Below are 21131 nucleotides of genomic sequence, written 5' to 3'. Positions count from 1 at the left end.
ACCCATGTTCATAAAGTACTGGATAGTGTTTATATATTGTATGCACTTTTTGCCATTTACATCATACCATTTCCTTTTAGGGCCAGTATTTTGCCATGGTAATCCTCTACCTGTGGCCATCTTTGTTTTTATTCCCCCTCCCCCCTTCATGTTCCCTCCTACACCTTTATTTATTTTTACTCCCCATTTTTATTTTCTACTTTGTCCCTCTAATTTTCCTTAGCTAGTGACTTTTTGCCCCTAACAGCTGACATATATATTTTTGCATATATTTTATATTTCATCTTTAGTCCATTGGGCGGTGTGCTTGTCCTTGCCCCTGCTATTTGCCCCTCTGTGTCTGCCTTGGGGAGTGTGTTGGTGCCCCTGCCTGGATTCTTACTGGTCCTTGTTGGTAAGCAACCATATAGCTACCCCTATGTACTAATGCTGTAACCGTATTTATTATTCTATATTCTTCAATATGTACGAGTATTTGATTGGTATTATGCTCTGTTACAGATAGTTTTTGTACTTTCCTCCTGAAGAAGCAGATTTGTCCTCGAAACAAGTAGAGGAGTAATCACCCTCATGTCCTTCATCAGTCTCAGGGGGTGTCATACTATCAGTGATCTATGTATCTCTATACTGTTTAAGCAACATTCTGTCAATATGTGATAGATGCAGAGCTTTTTTTCAACAGAAACGTGGGGGGAACGCAGTTCCGGCACCTTCAGCACTGAATGTATGTAATGGCAAGGGGTAATGGGGTATGCTGGAGGGTCTATTGATGCTAGCAGGAATCTATATTTGAGTGGGGGTCGATTGTTGCGGGGGGGGGTAATTGTTCAAGGAGAGGTACGGTATATTGCTGCTGGCTGCTGGAGGGTCTATTGTTGCTGGCTGCTGGGAAATCTGTTGATGTTGTTGGGGGTCTATTGTTGCAGGGGTGGATCTTTAGATGCTGAGGTGGTATTTTGTAATAGGCAGTTGCTGGGGGGTATCTATTACTGCTGGGGGGTATCTAGTACTGCTGGGGTGTGGTCTATTGTTGCTGGCTGCATAGGATCTATTTTACCACTATTCTCGTTATCAATAACAAATCCCATACAAATTATTTAGCACCACAAGATGAAACTTGGTTCTGAACTAGGAGGTGGGTAGGGGGTGGAACCAAAGGACCATGGACAGAGGTGGGTAGGGGGGCAGAGACAAGGAGTAACTGCACCTACAGTATTCTCTGAGAGAAAAAAGGTCTGGATAGATGAATTTTATGAATGAATGTGTCTGTGTATATTAATTTTTTACTTCTGTATTAAGAAACAAATATTCTGTATTTTATTTTATGTGGAGTCTGTGGGTACCAAGATGATCAATTTCTCTTTTTATAACCCCTTGAGGGCCTTAGGAGGTTATTCTCCTCTTTTTCCAATACAGAATCCTTGCAGAGGTGTTGTAGTGGATAGAACCATAGTATACAGCAGGGGAATCAGGTATCTGACACACTTGGAAGTGTCAGATGCTAAATATTTTTTAGCAGCTGGAGGTCTGGCAGAATGATAAGTATTATTACTCTTCTTTTATAGGGTAGCATTCATTTTGATGTACCAATAATCACCTAAAATCATCTGAATACCACTATTGTAGTTAGCTTAGTGATGGAGAAAAACTGAGGGAGAAGAGAAACATTGGAACATTTGTCAGTACCAGTTTGCAAAAGTGTATTTGTTTTGAAAGAATAAACCACCTCTAACTTTAGGTGTTCTACTTGTGTGGATGTTGCTGCATTATGTAAACTATTAAAATAGTTTTTACATTATAGAATGGGGTGCCTCGAGACCATCCATAGTTTTTCAAGGGGACCTCGAGACTGTCCATCATTTTTAAAGGGTGCCTTGACTGAAAAAAGGTTGAGAAACGCTGGCCTAGGTTTACGTAGGAGACAGGTTGGCCTCCATGATGGCTTTATGGCCAAACACTGAGCTATAATTTCTGCTCTGAACAAAAGAGAAGATATTCAATAACTGCACAGACACAGGTCCCTTGGTGGGTAAGAGATACCAGTTAGAGACTCAGGTTCTTACCAATGTCCATCTCTGATTGGTTTCCTTTAAAGCGGAGTTCCAGCCATTTACTCACCTGTCCAACGGTCCTGCGATGCGGCCGCCGGAAGCCTCGATCCTCTCCCTCGGCGCCGGCATCACTGCTGTGGGCACCCGGCTGTTACAGTTTGCGGCTTCACAGCCGGGTACCCACTGCGCATGCGCGAGTCGCGCTGCGCGCCGTGATTGGCCGGCAATCTTCTGGGACCTCTGACGTGTCCCAGAAGATTGCAGGGAGGGAGGGGGAGAGGAGAACTTCCGCTCAGGGCGCCGCGGCGCTCCGAGCGGAAGTGGGAGCGGGTACCTGTCAAAACTAGGTACCCGCTCCCCCCCCCCAAAAAATGACATGCCAAATGTGGCATGTCGGGGGGTCAGGACTCCCTAAAGCGGAAGTTCCACTTTTGGGTGGAACTCCGCTTTAAATTACAGGGTGGAACAAAGAACAAAGAATATGGTAGTTGGGTAGTATCCAACCACTAGAATATCAATACATCTTGTAATATGTGTGTGTACTTTTGATGCTAAATTTCTTACATATCTTATCAGGCTATAACGTGTATAATTGTTGCTTAACTAAATATATTAATTTACCTGTCACATTTATATGTAATTAATTCAGAAACAGATTGCACATTCTGCTTATCAAATTCATGAAACATCCACCCAGTTAGTGAATATACAGGCCTTTAATTGTTTAATTGGATTTTAAAGCCCGTGGTGTGTGAAACACACTCAGACTGATAACCGGTGCAACAAAAAATGCTTTAATGTTCCATGTTTCAGGGCTGAAATACTGAAACACCTTGTTTAATGTTTGTGCAAACACCTAAATAGACCCTTAGGCAAGCATCGTTCTCCTACGTGCTGTGATTATTTTCCTACCCACAGAGTCAATTTGTTGTTAAAGTGTGTCTCTATCCCAAACATTATTTTTCTTATTTGTGGCTAGACTGTGGAAGGGTTGGAACATTTGTCAGGTTCTATTCGCCATCTGTGTCCCCGCAGGAGGGATTCGCCTTCTTTATTTGTTCTTTTGTCTTTTGTCACCGGGACAAAAAGTGATGGAAAATCGAAATTTTCCATTTAATTACTGAAACAGGAAATAAGGGGAAACCTTCCAATAGGGAAACCTTTTCTTCTCAATTTGGAGAAATTTCCAATTACTTCCAGTGTTGTCTTCAGGGAATCTCTTTAGGGGGATACAGACTAAAAAAAAAAAAAACCCTGGCAGGGGTTTGAACCCTGAGATAACAAAATAAAAATAATAAATGTTATTAAAAAAAAAAAAACTGATGTGGCAACTTGGTTCTGTTTTTAAATTTACCAGATCCAGTCTTAAAGCGGAGTTCCACCCAAAAGTGGAAGCTCTGCTTATCTGACTCCCCAAACCCCCACCCCCTCCTCCGGGGGCCACATTTGGCACCTTTCGGGGAGAGGAGTGAAGCGGGTACCTGTTTTTGACAGGTGACTGTCTTCACTTCCAGGAGATTGTGCCGTGGCGCGATCACTTTGAAGTTTGATAAGTGGATTCATCTTCCTGGTAGGGTCTAATTGAACCAGGCGTAGGAGACACCCATATTGTAGGCATTGGTGCAATTTGTCTATGCTGATTACAGCTTGATAGCACTGTGATGGATGGTGGATTTACTTCTGGGAACAATATCAAAATTTATTTTAAAAGCAATTAAATGTGGGATTGGGAATCTGTTTCTGGCCCGTAAGTCTGTCCTTTGAGCTGCAACTGCATCTTTCAATTATGGCGGCAGGTCAAAAAAGATCCACGTTTTGGAATGTGAATGCATGTGCACCCTAGGGCCTACCAGAGATACTGCAAGCTAAGATACTTATACAATTGAATCACTTCTTTCATGTGGGCAATAACACTTTCAGGCTTGAGGCCACATACACTAGAGTTCCACACACTTTACAGTAGGACTATATCTCTGCTCCAGCCAGCAGTTAGGTCTGTTCCTACCTGCTCCAACATGAGTATACTGAGTATGTCCTTAACTCTACTAGCCAGGAAGTACTGACAGCCATCACGGCAGGCAGTTTGCAGTTCTCCGTGAACTGGGTGGGTGCTGGTGAGTGCTCTTGTAATTCTTTTTGACTCTTCCTCCAGTTTTAAAACTGTCTGTCTGTATGGAGATATATTGTATGCAGGCAAGCTGGGGGAAATATCTGCCAGAGCCTTACTTTTCACCTGTGATCTAGGCTAATCAGAAACTAATAATAATTGTTCCTGCAAAAATATGACTTCATTATTTTTTTTCTTAAAGGTGAACTTAGCCTTTAAACAATTCCTTCACAACAGAGAATAGGATGAATCTTCAAAAAAAAAGTTTATTTAATTTTCCTAGCAAAGGGATTGTCAATTTTTAATACCAGTATGTGTATACTGAGATAAGGATGTATATGTATATTTATAATCAATTCACAGTGAATCTTTGCTGAATCAAGCCATCCCAGTGCTCACTGCCAGGTTAGATGGGCCAAATCCAACAACCAGATGAGTCAGTGTATTAAAAGTCCAGTTTATTAAGTGGATAAATAAAAATGTACAGTTTCAAAAGATGGCCCAAGCCAATGGCAGTATTACATGAACTCAGCAAATCTGCACCAAAATGAGATACTTAGAAAAGATAATAGAGAAAAAGAGAGAAGAAAATACCTCTTCTTTTAATCTTTCTAGATGGCCTTTAGCGTCACTCATGTAGGTTTTAATGTTTCGTCTCTTTTCTCATAAGACTTCTATGACTTCAGGATCCCACTCCTACTCATCAAACACAGATCCACCTAAAGCCCACCTTCACTCACCTTCTCTTGAAAAGAACAAGAGTGAGTTCATTTCCATCGAGCCTTGCTTATGTCGCTGTGATATCCATAGGTTACCTAAATGGAAAGAGCAGAACAGCAGGAAAGGCGCATTCCTTTTTACCTTTTGTTTCATTAAAGTATATCCAAACACAAAAATAATATGATATATTGCAGCTAACCAGTGTGATGGTTTATTTTGCTTTGGTGTCCATTAACGGTTCTTTTGGTAAATGCCAAGTAAGCTATTAAAACTCTGTAGTTTATTAATGGTTTTACTAAACAGAAAAGCTGCAAATACAACTGCAGGATACACAATTCAAAGCATGCAAAGTATAGCATGGCTTGTTCTATTCCCCTCCTCCCCTCGTCTTCCCCTCCCCTCGTCTTCCCCTCCCCTCGTCTTCCCCTCCCCTCCTCTTCCCCTCCTCTTCCCCTCCTCTTCTCCCCTCCTATTCCCCCCCCCCCCCCATTTCCTGCTACATCATATCCTGTAAGGAGCTTCACAAACTAACCAAACGTGTTAGTTAGCATATCAATAGGGAATGCTTAGCTTCCTTTTTTTTTTAATTTAATCTTTATTTAAGTTTCAGTAGGAGAAAGATAACAAAAGTGTAACATTACATAATGGCACAACGTTAACTTGCATAGATCAAGGCCATACATAGTGCAGCAAATTGTAAGAATAAGTCACCATACAAAGTTACTACAAGAAAAAATAAAATAAAAAAGATTTAATAAGACAGAAGATAGATAAGAGATCCGTCTCCGCTCTGTGGTTAGGTATAATCATTGCCAGTTTGAAGTCCTTAGCATCTGGAGCACAGCTCTATAGTGCCCAACTTAGCTTCTAAAACAGCACATGGTCTTAAAAATCAAACTATTCACATATCCAAGCTATTAAATTCACCAAAAAAAAAAAAAAAAATAGCCAAGCAACACATGGCTTCATATGTTTTTATTTTCCAGGCTAAGAATATTTTCATCAAATACAGAAAATGCCTTTTGGTCTTGTCAGCAATCAGTGTCCTTGGCACTTCCTGTGACGCTGAAGCACATTGACCCTTATCTGTATTGTGTATTGTAAACTACTAGCCCCCATAGAACCACCATGTATTGGAGAAGAACAAGGGCAGACATGTTAAAAGTTCAGCCTAAGCAACAATCATCCCATGGCTCCTTCCATAGATACAGTAGAGCAGCCTTTTTCAACCAGGGTGCCCAGAAACTGTACCTAGAAATTAGACCCTATATCATTTATAAAGGTATTAAAAAGTAAGGGTCTCAACACTGAAGCTTGGGGTACACCACTGATAACCTTAGACCATTTAGAGCAGGGATCCTCAAACTACGGCCCTTCAACTGTTGCGGAACTACACATCCCATGAGGCATTGTAAGACTCTGACATTCATAGACAGGACAAGGCATGATGGGAGTTGTAGTTCCTGAACAACTGGAGGGCCATAGTTTGAAGACCCCTGATTTAGAGTAAGAAACCTTAACCACTACTCTCTGAATTCTGTCTTTTTTAGCGAGTTTTCTATCTTTCCAAGCCTTTAGACTTTACCTTACACATTAGCCTTGTGTGAGGAACTGTGTCAAACACTTTTGCAAAATCCAAGTATACTACGTCCACAGCCACCCCTCTGTCCAAGGTTTTACTTACCTCCTCATAAAAAGAAGGTTTCTTTGACAACTTCTGTTTTTCATGAATCCATGCTGTCTGTCGCTTAAAATATTTTTTTCCAGCAAGAACTCATCTATGTAGTCTTTTAATAAACTTTCCAGTATCTTCCTGACTATAGAAGTTAAACTAACAGGTCTAAAGTTACTTGGTAGAGACTTTGATCCCTTTGTAAATATAGGCATCCCATTGGCCCTACGCCAATCCAGTGGTACTATTCCAGTCATTAACGAGTCCCTAAAAATTAGAAACAATGGCTTTGAAACAAGCCAATGGGTGGAAGAAGCCTGCCTATTAGTTACACAAAGCCAAAGGTTTACATTGTGCACCATTACAACCTTCCAGCCACCAGTGTCCTAACAACCAATGATGTAATCAGTTGATAAGGTGGACAATCAGCATCTGCCCCTCACTTTTAGCACCAGGGTCACGCTAGCTGAGTGAGGGAGAGAAACGAGCAAGAAGAGAAACACTGGCATACTAATCATTACCAATGTGCAAAGATGTATTTGCTTTGAAAGAATAAATCACCACTAATGTTGGGTGTCCTACGCATGTGGATGTTGCTACTTTATGCAGAAGTATTCGTTTTTACATTTTAGAATTGGGTGCCTTGCGATTGTGTGGAATTTAAAAGGGTGCCTTGACTGGAATAAGGTTGAGAAACACTGCAGTAGAGGAAAAAGCTCAGCCATAAAGACACTGGAAATGTGCTATTTGCAGTCTTACCAGGTTAAAAAAAAAAGGAAAAAAAAAGGTTGAAAAAAGAAAAAACAAATACAGCCATTGCATCTAGGGACTGGAAAGCTGCAATATATACAGTACATTTTTAGTTTTTGATTTAGATAAGCTTCTAAAGGAATTGTGATTGCTCTTTTTTGAATCTGAAATTCTGCAGCAACATTGGAAAACCTAGAGGCATATTTATAAAGTAGTGAATGTGACGTTCACTAATGGTGAATCAATCACTGCCATTCAAAACACATGTACCAGGAATAGTTACCCGCAGTTATTTGGTGAATGTTCAATTTACTGCTTTACAAATATACCCTCTACAGTTGAAAGGCAGCTTTAGCAAAGGTGTCAGGTGTACTTGAAGCCATCTCTTCTGAAACATCCTATATCATCAGTTTTAAAGTGATTGTAAAGTCTCATTTTTTTTCTATTTTTTATTTAAATAACAAACATGTTATACTTACCTTCTCTGTGCAGCTGGTTTTGCACAGAGCAGCCCGAATCCTCCTCTTCTCGTGTCCCTCTTCTCTGCTCCTGGCCCCTCCCTTTTTCAAGTGCCCCCACAGCACACAGCTTGCTATGGGGGCACCGAGCCGAGCTGCAGCTCCTTGTGTCCATTCAGACACAGACATGCCGATCGGCCCCACCCTCTCTCTCCTGATTGGCTCACTGACTTTGATTGACAGCCACGGGAGCCAATGGCATCTCTGCTGTGTCTCAGCCAATCAGGAGGGAGAGACTGCCGAGGGACTCATGGACATCCCTGGACAGAGATGGACCTCAGGTAAGTATGGGGGGGGGGGGTGCTACACGCAGAAGGCTTTTTACCAAATGCAGAGAATGCATTTAGATAAAAAAAACCTTCTGCTTTACAACTCCTTTAAGTCCCTCTTGACTGACTAGACCAATGTCAATTGGTGTAAAACTAGTCCATTGGCTGTTTTTTTTAGCATACAATTAAGGATACCACTCTTTGAACCTTCAGCATATTCGCAAATATCAAAGTAAAATTAAGTAAACATGTGAGGCTGACCGCTAAGTTAGTTGAGGCAGAAGGGCTCCTGGCTACATCATGACCTAATTCTACGATAAAACTGCAAACATCATCAGATAATCAGAAACTTAACCTGATCTCTTTTGACCACTTTATTTAAATGATCCCTCTCCTCTGATATAGTGGAAGAAATATTCACAATCTAATCAGGCAGCTTCTAGGCAAATGCATGTACTAAGCTTGGCTTGTAACAACATTCCCTTCAGGGAAATTATCCTGACTCATATGTCTGACACTGGAAAAGACGAGAGGCTAAATGAAACGTCACACAAGCTACTTATTCTGGATGCTAATAATACACTTTGACCAAATAAGTACTATGTTCCTGCAGAAAAGAATTTTATTAACAAAACATATACAGCTTATTTTCCTTTCTCACAGTTCATGGATTTTACTGTGGCTAGAAATATAGTTAGATTATAACTATAGAGCTACTTACTTGTGAAATCTGATCATGTTGCATGACCAATAACTTATAACTGTAATGCGTGTTTAGCATATATCACCAGTGGAAAAGCCTCCTTTAGTGACAACTGCACCACAGTGGGAATTCTTTTTCAGATACTTCACTGCTAGAACCTCCCAGCATAGTTCTCCATGTAGGTCTCAGAAACTCTCTGGGCCCCACATTCCTCTTGATAAGTCTCAAAAAGTCTCTCTAGCTTTTATTACCATACTAGTGCCTATCCAGCTTCCCATGGACAGGGCATCACTAGGGCACATATTTATCAGTGCTTCACTGATGCCTCTCCCTAGCAAAAAGAAGGTAACTCATCTCTCTTTTGGCTTCTTTGGGGGGAACCTTCAATATGCAATCCTATCTGGTCGTTGCTGCTACTCAAGCTTTCTCAATCACTCTATCCTCTCTGTAGTCTGTGTCAACCCCCTTTTCCTACTAAAGATTTTCTCATAACATGCAGATCTGGAATGATTAATGTTTGCACAACCATAGTCTACATTCTAACTTTCTTTTACTAAATGTTTTTGTGTGTAGATCGAACAACATGCATTCTTTATTTCAAAGTTCAAATGTTGGCTTTGCATTATGATTGCAGTGTCCTCAGGAACACTTTCTTGTAGGCTACTGTGCATGCAAGATCGATGATCCTGCCTCCTCAAATTGACTTTATAGAGGAAGCATGCTCAATCATCCCCAGGGAAGCACAACCAATGTTACCATACTCTCCCTAGGTTGGGGAAACCCAGGCACCAACTACTTGGCACTGCCCATTATCAGACTGCTAGATACAAGAGACAGAGTACATAACCTACTTCCATCCAGGTCTCCAAGGTACTACACCACACAATGCCACACACTGATGTGCTCTTTCCTGACTGGGGAAATCCACCAATTACAAAGAGGGCATGATAGAGAACTCCCTAAGACAGATAAACATTATCCCCTAATCTCTGTGTACACCATTGTGTCTAAAGGGTCACACCACCAAGCAATGTATACAGCAGCAGGACAAGGATGCTGTTGGAAGTTTTTAGGCTGACTTCACATCCTTGTAATTCTATAATATTTTCCTGTTCATTAGTGCAACATATGGTAAAGCACAATCCACTGTGTGTTCCAGCGCCAATCTTTTTGAATGCACCTTACCAATGGATCTAGCCAACACACATCGATGGGCATGGGTTTAAATGCACCACATTGCACAGATGAATGCCATCTGTACATTGTGGTGTGCTGCACTGGAAAAAAGGATCATGTCTGATCTTACTTGCAAAGAGCATGAGCTACCCTAGCAAGAGCATTATAAAATACGAAAAAAATCATAATGAAGTCAACGCACTTAGTGGGAGAAGTCACAGCAGACATCTGTAAACAGCATTGGAAGCACCCGAACCCAATGTCTCTAACAGTGAATGCCTAATATTGAGTGCACAGGAAAGCATACAAAAATGTGAGAGTTGTATTGTTTCTAATAAAGCAAGCTGTTTTAAGGAAAGCACAATGGTTTTTGTTATTTTTCCCTCTCGGAGCTGAAATACAGTGAACACCCATATACATTAAGTGGTTTATCCTTCTAACATTTACCAGTGTGTGGTGTAAAGCAATTTTAAAATGTATTTATTTATGAGGTCCATCAAGAAAGATGAGATGCTGTCTTCTGTTTGGGGAGTGTGATTAACCCAGAAGGGTGTTTTAAAACAGAAGAAGGATTGCACACCATTTATAAAGAGAATTGCACAAGTAGAACTGGTTGTCGACTATTTTACAATCTGTTATTTATTCATTTATCATTCTAAAGATCCTTTACTGGAATGTTGTGGTGCAATAAGTCATGGAAGTGATCACAATTGTATAGTTAAAAGTGTGTGGCGTACTTTTATGTTTAGCATATGAAATGTATCTTTGAAGGATCATTAAGCACTTTCTGGAGTTTGCAGAAATACTCTGAATTGATGAATTTTATGTAGACTGAATACATTTAATTTTGTACATACTGTATAACATGCATGTGAAGAAAACTGTTAAGTACTTTATCACAGCACTAGCACTTTGTTTTTTGTATAGCAATTTGAATATTGTGAATTTATATGTTTTGAGCATAAATATACAGGTACAGGAGATGGACAAAACTATGGAAACAAGTATGGTAAAAGAATGAAAATATTACCTAATATGGTGTTGGAGCGCCTGTGGCATCCCAGGTGGCCTGAATTCTCCTGGGAATTGAAAAATATAAGTCTTGGATGTTGGATAGAGGAATCTGGTACCACTCTTCATGCAAAAATCATTCCAGCAATCCTGCACAATGTCCTTTTTGTCTCTTTCAGTCAGTTGACCATGTTAACCGCACTTATGCTTATCAAACAATGTTTTCCCGGAAACTGTAAATGCCGTCATAACCTTTGAGACTGTACCTGGCGACATCGCAAATAAATTGGCAACTTCAGTCGCAGATGCACCAGCTAAGCGGGCACCAACAATTTACCTAGTTAGTCTGGTTGAAAAAAGACACAAGTCCATCTAGTTCAGTGGTTCTCAACTCCGGTCCTCGGGACCCACCAACAGGCCAGGTTTGCAAGATAACTAAATTACATCACAGGTGATCTCATTTGCTGCTCAGTGATTGCAGTATTCTAGTCTGCATCCCCCAAGGTAATACTTAAAATCTGGCCTGTTAGTGGGTCCCGAGGACCGGAATTGAGAACCACTGATCTAGTTCAACCAATAAAAGGAGAAAAAAATCATACAATCTTATTTACACAATTCTATACCCACAGTTGATCCAGAAGAAGGTAAAAAAAAAAAACCCCAGCAAAGCATGATCCAATTTGCTCCATCGGGGGACAAAAATCCTTCCTGGTCCCCAAAGAGGCAATCAGATATTCCCTGGATCAACTTTACCTATAAATGTTAGTACCCAGTTATATTATGTACATTTAGCAAATAATCCAGGCCTTTTTTAAAGCAATCTACTGAGCTATTCCACATTTTCATAGCTCTTACTGTGAAGAAACCTTTCCTTATTTAGAGATTAAATCTCTTTTCCTTCAGATGTAAAGAGTGCCCCCTTGTCCTCTGTGATGGCCTTAAATAGAATAACTAAACACCAAGTTTACTATATAAACCAATTACAGTATGTATTTATACATGTTGATCATATCTCCCTAATCTCCTCTTCTCAAAAGAGAATAAATTCAGTTCCTCTAATCTTTCCTCATAGCTGAGCTCCTCCATGCCTCTTATCAGTTTGATTGCCCTTCTCTACACTTTCCCTAGTTCCCTGATATCCTTTTTGTGAACTGGTGCCCAAAACTGAACTGCATATTCCAAACGAGGTCTTACTAATGATTTGTACAGGGGTAATTTCCCCTCTTTGAAACTCAGTAACCTCTGACATGACTCCATATCACTAGCAGCGCATGCAGTGAATGACGAAGTATTATAAGTATTATAGCTCTGTGCTATTAATATTATTTTATTACAGAAAAAAAGCATGTTAACTTGTGCTTGGTAACACACTGGCTATGTAATATGTGGGGCCCATAAAACTGGACGTGCCCTGTATAGAGGAACACAATCTAGAAGAGATTTCTCTTTTGGAGTGACATGGTTCCTAATCCCCTGAAAGGTCTCTTCGGCTGTCCAGGAACTTAAAAGAGAAATCACCTCTGTCAAATTTGTGCCCAGCTAAGAATTTTTATTGTTTGTTGAGCTCATACTCCAGTATACTCACCATAAACGTATACAGAGATAACCAAAGTCATTAAAAGTCTTCTCAAATGAGCATATGATACATGTCACAGGTGTCTTGGGGTAGAATATATAGTTATTGCTGATTTCCTTGATTGAGTGTTTAAAAACTGGCACATTTCATTAGTTGGTGTTACTTTTACTGACATAAAAGTTTCCTGCACCTCTTCTGGAGAGACTGATGTAACCTTGCAATGCCAATTCCTAAACTCCGTTGTACCTGCTATGTGACAGAGTCATGCATGTACTGTTATCAAGCTGATCATCCATGATGTTGTAATAACTACAACAAACTACAGCTTCAGCATCCCTGTTGTGCCTATTCTCATGTGTATTTCACACATTTTGTTTAGTTTGCCAACATATTATATTATATCATATTATATAGCAATTAACCACTTAAGCCCCAGCCCTATTTCGGACACTTTTTGTTCACAAGTTAAAATCAGTATTGTTTCCTAGAAAACTACTTAGAACCCCCAAACATTATATATATATATATATATATATATATATATATATATATATTTAGCAAAGACTCTGGAGAATCAAATGGCGGTCATTGCAATATTTTTTGTCACGCGGTATTTGCGCAGCGGTCTTTAAAACGCCATTTTTTTCGGAAAATTACAAAAAAATCATATTTCACTGCATTTAAAAAAAATAAACAGTAAAGTTAGCCCATTTTTTTATATATTGTGAAAGATGATGTCACACCGAGTAAATAGATACCCAACATGTTACGGTTTAAAATTGCGCACACCCGTGGAATGGCGACAAACTACGGTCAATAGAAATCTCAATAGGCAACGATTTACATTTATTTAACGGTTACCAGTTTATAGTTAGAGTGTAGCTCTTTTTTTTTAATTATTGCTCACACTCTGGCAATCGCGGCGATACTTCACATGTGTGGTTTGAACAGTGATTTAATTCGCGGCTCGACCTCCGTATACGTTTTCTTTCGTGCGCGAGCTAACGGTGACGGGGGCGGCTAAAATTTTTTTTTCTTTTTTCCTATTTATTTTATTTTTTTTTAAACTTTATTACAGGTTTTAAAAAAAAAAAAAAAATCTGATCACTTTTATTGCTGTCACAAGCAATGTATACATCCCTTGTGACACCAATATGCAGTGACAGGTACTCTTTATGGAGGGATCGAGGGTCTAAAAGATCCTCGACCCCTCCACTACACTTTCATGTATACAAAACGGCAAAAGTGGCATTTTTGCATACAGCCGTTTTTTAAATCTGTCGCCTTTTGCAGCAGAGTAACCCGGAAGTGACGTCATGGGCGCCGCCTCTGGGTTACATCATCGGAGACTCCATCCAGCCGGCGGACGTACCGGCTGGGTGCTCGGTGGGACGTGCCGGTAGGACGGGAGGCCCGGGCAAAGTCACGGAAGGCGGCGGGAGGGGGGGGACGTCCCCTCCTGCCCACCCGGGTAACGATCGAGCAGCTCCCGAGCCGCATCGGTCATTACTGACGGAAAGCCGACTGTTGGCTCTAAACCACGGTACCAGGATGGTGCCTCTAGCTAGAGGCATCATCCCGGTACAACCCCGCAAAATTTGAAGTGTAAAGTGTTAAGTGTTGCAGCAGTAATTGCAAGTGGCTACCTCAGTCAGGGAGGACTGGAGGAAGCAGTGAAAAAGGACTTTTGAGCTAACAGGTGTCAGAAGTCAGTTACAGTTCAGTGACAGCAAGTCAGTGTTCACAAGCGCCAGTAAGCGTTGGTCGGCATTCCGCCGTCGTCAAGTCAGTGTTAGAATGCATTTTTTCTCAAGTGTCCCATTCTTGTACCCAGTTGAGCCAGAGGAGTATCCCACTTATTCCCTTCTCCTGTCCAAGTTCCTAAAATAAAACTAAAAACCAAAGATGCTGGACTGGTCATCGTCTCAGTATTCACACTTGGGCAATGAGCTTAAATGTGCTGTTGGTGTCAACGGTAACATGGCAAACCCACATCAGGCCCAATGCCTGGAAAACCTGCTACAATTATTGGAGGATAATGGTACAATACAATACAACAGCTTAACAATAAAAAACAGATAATAATGGCTTTATTGTACCTTTTATTACCATATGATTTGTGGAGTGTCATGTTCACCACTGGTAGTAATAGTTACAAATGTGTAAATATATGACACCCTGCAGACCTTTACAAATCTGTATCCTAGTATGGTATTAAAATAAACAGGTCTAAATCTATTCTCTTCCCCATGAATAGTGGAGCATCCCAGGTGGCTGAGCCTACTTGCCTGCAATGGGTTCAGCACTTTAGGTAACTAGGCATCCATGTCTTCCTTGAACTAAAGTCCTTTATAGACCTTAATGTCACTCCTCTTATAATGCAATCTAAATCTAAATGTAAGGTTTGGGCTGCTCTTCCTCTTTGCTGGGTAGGTAGGATGAATTTATTTAAAATGCCTTTTCCTTCTAAAATTTTTATATCTATTTAGGCAATCCCCAGTTTGGATTCCTTTAAGAATATTACAATAGACTCCAGGCTTACCTCATTTATATGGGCAGGTGGACCACCTAGATTAACTCTAGCTAAATTACAGCTTCCTCTAGATCAGGGGTCTTCAAACTATGGCCCTCCAGTTGTTCGGGAACTACAGTTCCCATCATGCCTGGTCAGTCACGTCTGTGAATTTCAGAGTTTTACAATGTCTCATGGGATGTGTAGTTCTGCAACAGCTGGAGGGCCGTAGTTTGAGGATCCCTGCTGTAGATGAACCCATTCTAGCTCTCCCCAATCTTTATTCCTGTCATCTGTCCTCTCTTTACACTGGTGACTTACCCTCCCCGATGGGAATCCTGCCTTAGACTTTGAGATATCCATAGTTGGATCCCCACAACTGCCTTAATCTATAGTGCACAGAGGAACTTGCTCCTTCCTGGCCGGTACCCAAGCCATGAAGATGACTGTGAGGGCCTGAATGACAGTTCTTAAAAGAAAAGTATAGTTCTTATTTATTTCCAAGAATCATACTTACTCGGTCCGATACTGCATCTGTCCCCCACCGGCTCTAAGAGAACCGAGCGATCAAACACCACTGATCGCTGGGTTCTCAGAGCTCCATGAGCAGAGAGCTGGTGACTGTCAGTCAATGCTCTCTGCTCTGCACCCCCCCCCCCCGCACACTCACTGGAGCAAAAGGCTGTGGAGGGGGGCGGTAGCAGCTGGCTCAGGCTCTCAGTGGCTCACTAGGAGGCTGAGCGAGGTGCAAATCCATGGTTGTGCTTGGATCCTGACCATATTGTTATGATCTTTCCCCTGCCTGGCCTGGCTCCGTCACATCAGCCGACGGCAGGCTTCAACCTGCTGTCTGCTGAAAACGGCCACAGGAGTGCACTCCTGTGATCCACAGAAAAAGTACAGCCAAACGAGCTTTAGCTGTACATCTCCTTTAAGTGGTCCCCTAATCATGTGCCCTGGTCTTCCAATATTCCCCTTTCAGAGAATCCCACTCTCCCTCATTTTTCCAGTGTCCCTTACCCTCTGATTTGGAAAAGAGTAGGTATCCACATTCTTAGTCATATTTTCTCTTCAGGGGAACTCTGTTCCTTCAGTGTGTTAAAGTAAGGATTTGTCTTTCCCTAATTGTTATTTTTTTAGGTATCTCCAAGTACGACATGCATGTCCAATCAATTCCTCCAACCACCTATTATCCAACAAAGCTCACTAGAATCTCTTCTAGGGACTCTTGATCTTGACAAACGTCACAAACCCCTTTCCTCGGCTTCTGCCTATCTTGTAACTTACCACAGTGCTAAGACCCTACTCCTTTTTCAAAGATGCAAAAATTATATTTCTTCTCTTGCTGAAGAGGAGTGGGAAGTTATAGTGGCCCAGTATACCAAATTGATTATATCCCCTAAGGATAAATTTGTCCAATTGAAAATTTTACATAGAATTTTTTCCACTTCTCTTTCTCCGCTTTGCAACAAATGTCAATTTACCACGGGCACGGGATAAAAATCATGTAGTGTGGAGCTACCCTCTGCTCTCTGTTTACTGGCAACAAATCACAACCACATTGGCTAAGGCATTTGAAATGTTACTAAACCCACAACATTAAAATCAGCCTACAAAATACTGTGCCCCAAGCACTAAGAGCTGTGGATCAAACTCCTGTGTAGGCAGGGCGATAAAGTTAATGATAATCCAGGACTAGTGCAGCTGGCAATTTACATTTGGAAGGTGCAGCATTAAACCATACAAGACAAGTAGACAACGCTCAGTAGCCTGGATCAGCTGTGGATGGATGAGCCATTAAAAGTGAAACCAAACCATGGATAAAACAGTATAGTTTATTGTCCACAATGTAAGAGGAAAAAGTTGAGTAAAAAACAAACGATAGTTGCTTTTTACTCAACTTTTGCGTTCTCATTTGCAGCGCATTTGCAGCAGGGTTTCGGTGCATTAAAATAAATTTTAAAAAAAATCATGCAGGAGGAATACAATAATGCACTGTAATGATAGAGGAGAGCATAGAGTGTCCTGCAGTCACTTCCTTCTGTGCACCTGCTGTTTGTGCAGCTTGAAGACAATTGACATCAACTTCTGAGGGTAGGTAAATAAATCATGATACAGGGCATGACAGTGCCCTTTAGAGTATCTCTGAGAGACAATTGGATGTACTCAATAGCGCCTGGATGCCCTTCATCTCTTCCTCTGCTCAGCCAATTGCTCATACATCAGCATAATCTGCTGGAGCCAAACATTACATTAAAAACATAGTAAAGGAATCCATGCTGCTGCCTTACCTACTAACATAGAATGCACGGGAAAAATTCTCCATGACAAGGCACACCTCAAATAGTTTATTTACTGTAATGTCACTTCCCTAGGTGTTTGTGGAGTGGTTTTAATGCGCATCAAATCCATCAAAACTGTGCATAGGGCGATTGGGGAAATCCAGTCTAACGTCCATACTAAAATGCATAAACACCAGTATAATGCCTATACTAAAGTGCATTACCGTAAGTCTAACGCCCATACTAAACGCAATAGAGTTAGAAATTAAGTCAAGTGTGAACAAGCCCTTAGACTCATCTGTGTCCCTAATTTTGGATTTTTTCTCTCACTTCATGTCAAGAGGAAGAAATGTCAACAGTTTCAGCAAATGAAACACAGAGAAATAAAAAATAGAAAATGTACTATCAAATACCATAATTTTCCTTTCCTGATGGACTCCATGGCAGCATAGGCTTGGGTAGTCCCTTTCTCCCTCCTACCCCATAGGCCCCACTCCCATAAATTTTCAGGCTGAGCCAGAGGCAGCGTTCTGTAACTAGCCTACTTATGACTCTGAGAGGGAACTCCTGATGACATGGAGTCCATCAGGAATAGAAAACTAAGGTAAGTATTTGATAGTAAATTTTTCGTTTTCTTTACAGACCTCCATGGCAGCATACGTTTGGGAACTAACTAGCCCAAAAAACAAGGGAATGATGTTGGAAAAGTAGGGTTTCAAAACTTTCAATCATAGCCAAGGATAGATATTGACAGCATAAGGAAGTTAGCTACACCCCAAAAAGAGCCAGGATCACTTGACAGGAATATCTGTATAGTGGAGGAGTGGATTGAGAACCCAACCAGCAGACATATATGCTGCATGACCTCTTAATCCATGTAGAAATAGAGGTATGTCAGAAGACAGCTCTGGGAGTTGGAAATTGGCATCCATCTGAGCAACAATAGTACTCCTCTTAAAAACACATCTGCTGGAATTAGAATTGCCATTCCTGGAGACAGTAAGAACCACGTTGGCTAGCAGAACTTGCATATTGTTGCTGGAGCAAAGGATTCCTCCTGGCATTCCTCCTCAGAATCTTGAAAGTGGCTGATTGACCAACATGGCCTGAAGTGCTTGACCGGAAGGTCCAACCGTCAGAGACCAAAGATGTATCTTCCTATCAGAAGAATAGCAACCAGGTACCCATAAGAATGGGTGGCACAAACATGAAAAAGGCCAGTAAGCAACCTCTCCCCCAGAAGTGGAGCTCTTTGCTGACTACTTGATTGAGAACCCTTTCTCTCTTCAATTCTTTCTGGACTCCAGGCCGGAACTGCAGGAGAAATCCTTTTTGGAGTTAGACACTGACTCTTGAACTGCAGTCCTCTTTCATTCAGCTGGCATATACTCTGAGGGAAGGACCAGACTAAAAACAGCTATTAGCTGTCGAATTAAGCTAGCCCTTGAAGGGGACTGTTTTGTTTAGACTCTCATAATGAAGACATGATTGTCCCACTTGTAGAATTATTCCCAGCTATTTGCTATCAAATGAAGCTAGCCCTTTAAGGTGACTGCTAGATTCTCGCAATGCAGGCAAGATTGTCCCACTTGTAGAAATATTCCTCGCGTTTTGCTATCAAATAAAGCTAGGCTTTTAAGGGGATTGTTTAGACTCTTGCAATGCAGACAAGAATGTTCTACTTGTAGAATCATCTCCAGCTATTTGCCATCAAGATAAAGCTAGCCCTTGAAGAGGCAGAATAAACTCTTGCAATGCAGACCAGATTGTCCCACTTGTCAGAATTATTATTTAGGATAGAATATTCTTCATCCCAACTTCCATTGCATTGGAAGAGAGGCAAGGGTTAAGGCAGGTTCCCAGGCTGCAACTGCAGACAGATATAACCCTTAGGAATAGGTCCAACACAAGGCTATCACCAGAAGACGCTACACCCCCCCCCCCAAGGACACACCCAATCATCCTGATTGAGTATACCCCTGAAGGACACAGCATCCTTCAATGACAACTCCATGTATACGGCTAAGCCCTTATCATCCAAACAGGTGACTCATTTTGCTGGAAAACTTCTTCCCCATAAGTGCCTTATTCCCACATCCTGCTGTGCAAGTAGAAGTGTCCTGGTTGGGGTTTGAACTTGAGCAACCCAGTACTGCAAGGTGCTGACCACTAAGACATTCTGCTGCTCTGTCCTTCTGTTCAATTTGCACCCCTTTTCAAGAACGATCTTGTAGCTTAAACATAATAGGAAAAAAGGCAATGCACTCCTTTGGAAGTGCTAAATACTTGCATTGCAAGTACCGCTGCCATTTTAGGCATCCTAGCAGCCCACAAAAGGAGGTAATATAAACTTGAGATCAAAGATCTTTTTCAGCTGCATATTCCTTTTAGGAATTGTTTAAAGAGAGTTAAATTGTCCATTTGACTGGTCCTACAAGGAAAATCTTGACATTATCAGAGTAGAGAATTCTTGCACAGGGAGAGTTGTAACAGACTCCTTTAGTGTGTCTTGACTACCCGTGGCAACCTGATGGTCACTGTCATCTTGCTCCCTGGATGCCTGAACAAGGCAGGAAATTCATACAGGGTTTAACCAGCCAAGGCATGAGCAGCAAAGGCCAAGTTTACGGTGTGAATAATACATATAGCTTTATTAGACCCACAGAAGGGCTGACAATCCAGGAACAGTATCAGTAAGGAAGACACTGCCCCCCTCCAGCTATAACCTGCATAGAGCAGACAAGGCATAGCGGTATAAGCCATGCAGTTATTTATTAAATAACCTTCCCAATACAAACTACAGCTGCTGAAGTTTCTTAAGTTGTTCAGAGAGACAAAGGGCGAGATTTACTAAACCTGGTGCACTCAGAATCTGGTGCAGCTGTGTATGGTAGCCAATCAGTTTCTAACTTCAGCTTCTTCAATTAGGCTTTGGCAATAAAACCTGGAAGCTGATTGGTTTCTATGCAGAGCTGCACCAGACTTTGCACTCTCCAGTTTTAATAAATAACCCCTAAAGTAACAGTTGTTTGTTTGCTAGGTGAGAGAAAACCCCTAAGGGGTTAACCACTGCTAAAGGAATACTACCACAGCAGACTTCTCTACACAAGTGATTTTATTAGACAGAGCATTCAACACAGAAAGAAAAACCTTGCTAAAACAAACAGATATCTGTTAAGGACAGAAAGTGACTGCACCAAACTTTGATAAAAAAAAAAAAAAAATGCTACAATGCACATTAGAGCATAGCCATATCCATAAGTTTTCATTTTAGTTAATATTTATTTATTTTTTTTTTTTCTAACATAAGTCGAGTTACTCCCTAGCAGCCCACATGGCATCTGGTCACTTCTGCTGACCTCAAGCCAAACATACTCATGTACGCTGGACCTTGTCCACAGAGCAATCAATGCATCCGCAGGGCGACTCGAATCCCAGAAACAGCAGAGCACACTGTCATGCTGGGCACACTTTAAAGGTCACCCGCTTTTAGCAGGGCATCCAACCTAGTGCAACTGCTCGCCTTTGGCAGAGCTTCTATTATTACAGGTGTCAATCTTCTAGGCATGTGTGCCATTCACCACCTTGCTGTTAGCTGGGCATTTGGTGACTACTGGAGCCATCCTGGAACTTCTGGACACCACAGGACCCTACCAATATATGCACGGCTGTTCCACATGAGACCCCAGTTGCCATGTCTTCCAAAAGTTAGGATACTTCATAAAAAAATGGACCTTATGAGTGAGGAGGACAAAAAGAAACACAGCCACTGGCTCAGCCTAAA

This window comes from Pelophylax lessonae, assembly GCF_965119305.1.
Source record: "Pelophylax lessonae genome assembly, chromosome: 5".
In the NCBI taxonomy this organism is placed as follows: Eukaryota; Metazoa; Chordata; class Amphibia; order Anura; family Ranidae; genus Pelophylax; species Pelophylax lessonae.
This window is presented reverse-complemented; position numbering follows the sequence as displayed.